We start from the raw sequence: 4,296 nt of genomic DNA on the forward strand, positions 1-4,296 counted from the left end.
CTGGAATCTTGTACAACTTCTAATAAAGGTCCTATCCTCTCCTCAAAACCATCTCCTTGTTTTATAATAGATGTGCGTTTAGGACCTAATAATTACAAAGCCTCTGCCTTGGTAGATTCAGGAGCCTCATCTTGTTTTTTAGATGAAGAATTTGCTAGATGTCATAGAATATCATTAATACAAAAAATTAAACCTGTACACGTAGAAGTCATAGATGGTCGTCCGTTGTCTTCTGGAGATGTAACTCACGAAACACTTCCTGTAGATGTAGTAATAAATGGTCATAGTAGTTGCGTAATTTTTAATATAATTAGATCTCCCTCTAATCCAGTAATTTTAGGCTTATCATGGTTAGAAAAGTATAATCCTCGAATAGATTGGATTTCTCGTAAACTTGATTTTCCTCAGAGCATTAGTAACAGTTCTATTAACCAAGTAAAAAACCATGAGTCTAGTATAGTAAAACTTGCACCTATAGGTGCAAAAGCATTTATACACGCAGCAAAAGAAGGATCAACTTTTGCTATTTATGCTGCACCTATTTCTGAAAGCGTAAAGACTTCAAGTGGCATTCCAAGTCAATATCAGGATTATCAAGACGTTTTTGAGAAAAAGAATGCAGATATTCTTCCTGAGCATCGCCCATACGATTGTTCAATCGATCTCAAGGAAGAAACTCAGCCACCATTTGGACCAATTTATAGTTTATCGTAAGATGAGTTGGCTGAACTCAAGACATATATTGACGAGAATTTAGCGAAGAATTTCATACGCCATTCAAAATCTCCAGCAGGAGCTCCAATTTTATTCGTAAAGAAAAAAGATGGATCTTTACGAATGTGTGTTGACTATCGAGGACTCAACAAGATCACAATCAAGAACAGGTATCCATTACCTTTGATATTAGGACTCCTTGACCAGTTAAATCAAGCTAAGATCTATACAAAAATAGATCTAAGAGGAGCATATAATCTAGTACGGATCAAAGAAGGAGATGAATGGAAGACTGCGTTTCGAACCAGGTACGGGCATTTTGAATATAATGTCATGCCTTTTGGACTCACGAATGCACCAGCTGCTTTTCAACATCTCATGAATGATGTATTTCATGAATTCTTAGACAATTTTGTCGTCTGCTACCTAGACGATATCCTGATTTATTCTAAGAATGTTGAAGAACATGAAATACATGTTCGTCAAGTATTACAAAAACTCAGAGATGCAGGATTGTACGCCAAGATGGAAAAGTGTGTATTTCACACTACTCAAGTTGACTTTTTAGGATACATCATTTCAAATGATGGTCTTATGATGGATTCTAAGAAAGTCCAAACAATCATGGATTGGAAGATTCCAAAGACTGTGAGAGATGTCCAATGTTTCTTGGGATTTGCCAATTACTATCGGATCTTCATCAAAGACTTCTCACGAGTTGCAGCTCCACTTACACGCTTGACTAGTAAAGATAAATTCCAATGGAATCAAGAAGCGGAAGCAGCATTTGAAGCCTTGAAGACATCGTTTGTCTCTGCACCAGTCTTATATCGTGTTGACTTTTCCAAGGCATTTTTTATGGAAACAGACGCATCGGATTTTGCCTTGGGTGCAGTTTTATCACAAATGGGAACAGATGACAAACTTCATCCGATAGCTTTTCATTCAAGAAAATTCTCAGTAGCCGAGATCAATTATGAGATCCACGATAAAGAACTTCTTGCAATCGTGGATTCCTTTCAAGAATGGCGTCATTATCTAGAAGGTGCTTCTAGTCCAGTCACTGTGTATACAGATCACAAGAACCTCGAGTATTTCATGTCAGCACGCGTGTTGAATCGTCGTCAAGCTCGTTGGAGTATGTCTTTATCAAGATTCGACTTCATTATCACTTATCGGCCAGGAAAACAACAAGGTTTGTCCGATGCCCTGTCTAGACGTTCTTATTTTACACCAAAAGAAGGAGATGCAGCTTTTGAGCAACAAAGAACGGTCCTCTTGAAACCGGAGCAATTTCATCTCCGAGCAGTGAAATCAACATTGACTGTTGATTCAACTTTTCTCAAGCAAATCCAGTCCAGTATGTCCTCAGACCCTCTTGTTCATGATATCGAGAATAATTCTTCCAAGTCTCATGATTCTTCTAAGTTCGAGTTCAAGAATAATCTATTATATTTTGAAGGACGCCTATATGTTCCAGAAGAAAAAGCACGTTTGCGTGTTCTTCAAGCACGTCATGACTTTCCAGCAGCAGGGCACTTTGGATATAATAAGACTCTGGAACTCATATCAAGAGATTTTTGGTGGCCACAAATGTGGAAGTCAGTCAAAGACTTTGTACAATCATGTGATATTTGTTCAAGATCAAAAATTCCTCGACATCGACCTTACGGACTTCTTCAGCCATTACCTATACCAGAACAACCATGGTCTTCTGTTTCTATGGATTTCATCACAGATCTTCCAAACTCAAGATCTTATGATTCTATATTTGTGATAGTAGATCGTTTCACCAAGATGGCACATTTTATGCCATGTACAAAATCTATCACAGGTGAAGAAACAGCTAAGCTTTTCATTGATAATATCTATCGCTATCATGGATTACCTAAAGATATCATATCGGATAGGGGAACTCAATTTGTGTCGAGATTCTGGAGGACTCTTTTCAAGATTTTAAAAGTGGACATAAAGCTATCTTCAGCTTTCCATCCTCAAACTGATGGACAAACAGAGCGCGTAAACCAAGTCTTGGAACAGTATTTAAGGTGTACCATCAACTACCAACAAGATGATTGGACAAACCTTCTGCCATTGGCAGAGTTTGCTTATAATAATACGGTACATTCCTCCACGCAACAAACACCTTTCTTTGCCAATTATGGCTATCATCCACGACTTGATACTTTTGATTTTTTCAAAAGTTGATAATCCTGCAGCAGAAGATATGGCAAATCGGTTGTCAGAGTTACATGCAATAATGAAGGCGCAGTTAAAGAAAGCTCAAGAACGACAAAAGATAAATGCAGATGTATATCGTAAAGAGCAACCACAACTCAACGTGGGTGATAAGATGGAGAGCCAACAACCAGCGGATTCAACTCAAGAACCTTCGTTTGCTGACTTACCGGATGAGACATTGCGATTGTCACAACCTTCAAGATGACGCAACCGAAATGAAGACCCTCAAGAATGACATGTTCTTCCTCGAATAGATGGTGAGATACAACGTGTTTGGTATCACGACCTTGGAAGAGATTCTCGATGTTTGGTGATATTATTGGAGATAGGAACGACTCCTGATGGTGTTTCAAATGTATTATTTGAAGGAAGTTATGAAGGCCTCAACAGTGATCAAATAACAGGGTGGTCTTCTCGCCCTGGAATGGGACACTATCGATGGCTAAGAGGACCCATCAACTATCTTCGAAGAGAACAAAGATCAGAGTATGTAGCAAATACAATTCGCCGCATATTAGATTTTCTCAATATATAATCACCGCTCCTCGTGGAACTCGTCCCTAGAAGGGGGGGTAAAGTCACGGACATACATATAATTACCTATATGAATAGATAAAAGTATGTAAAAGTAGGTTAATTGTGTAATATCTTCTAGAGAAGCTTCTTAGAAGCTTCATAGACGCTGCTTTGACTTTATAGGAGTCTATAGTTGACTTTTAGGTTAGAAACTTGGTCAACAAGTTAGCCATGTGCCACGCATGTTGGAAGCTTAAAGAACAAGCTAACTACGTGGTCCATCCATAGAAAACTTGCCTTGCAAGCAAAGGCATGTGGCCTAGAAAGTCAACATATATTGGAGGTCTTATAGAACATCGCCACGTGGCTTCTAGTTAGATAGTATATATAGAGGCAAGAGTGAAGCCCTCTTCACTCTTGTCAACTCCTTTCTTGCTTCTAGTCTAGTTTCAAGGGTCTCTAGTTTTCTTGTATTTTGGCAATAGCCATTCCAGTTTCTTTCTTAATATACATATTTCTATTTTGTCCTATTTCTTTTTGAGAAAAGTCTCACTTACTCTTTAGCTTTCATCGAGTTCTTGTCCCTGACAACCTAACCAGATGCTCCAAAAGGCCCTGATCAATCCTATTTATACTTTATTCTATCACCCTGGACTTTCTACAATATTCTTAGATGATGGACCTTACTTACATAATCTCCTTAAACTCCTTCTAGAAGATTCTATAGTAGATCCTATCTAGATAATCGCCCTAAGCCTTTTTTAGAAGGCTCCATGGTAGGCTCCACTTTGGTAACTACCTTAAATTCCTTCTATAATATTCCAT

The 4,296-nt window shown here is 38.3% G+C and overlaps 1 long non-coding RNA gene across 1 annotated transcript; it reads left to right on the forward strand.

Moving 5' to 3' along the window:
* Positions 1-1,411: 1,411 nt before the first annotated feature.
* On the forward strand, positions 1,412-3,906 carry LOC149989816 (uncharacterized). Its single transcript, XR_016504447.1, has 2 exons — positions 1,412-2,835; positions 2,934-3,906. It is a non-coding gene; the product is annotated as an uncharacterized LOC149989816 (long non-coding RNA).
* Positions 3,907-4,296: the final 390 nt, after the last annotated feature.

Source organism: Physcomitrium patens, chromosome 1 (genome assembly GCF_059467195.1).
Source record: "Physcomitrium patens ecotype Gransden chromosome 1, ASM5946719v1, whole genome shotgun sequence".
NCBI classification, from domain to species: Eukaryota; Viridiplantae; Streptophyta; class Bryopsida; order Funariales; family Funariaceae; genus Physcomitrium; species Physcomitrium patens.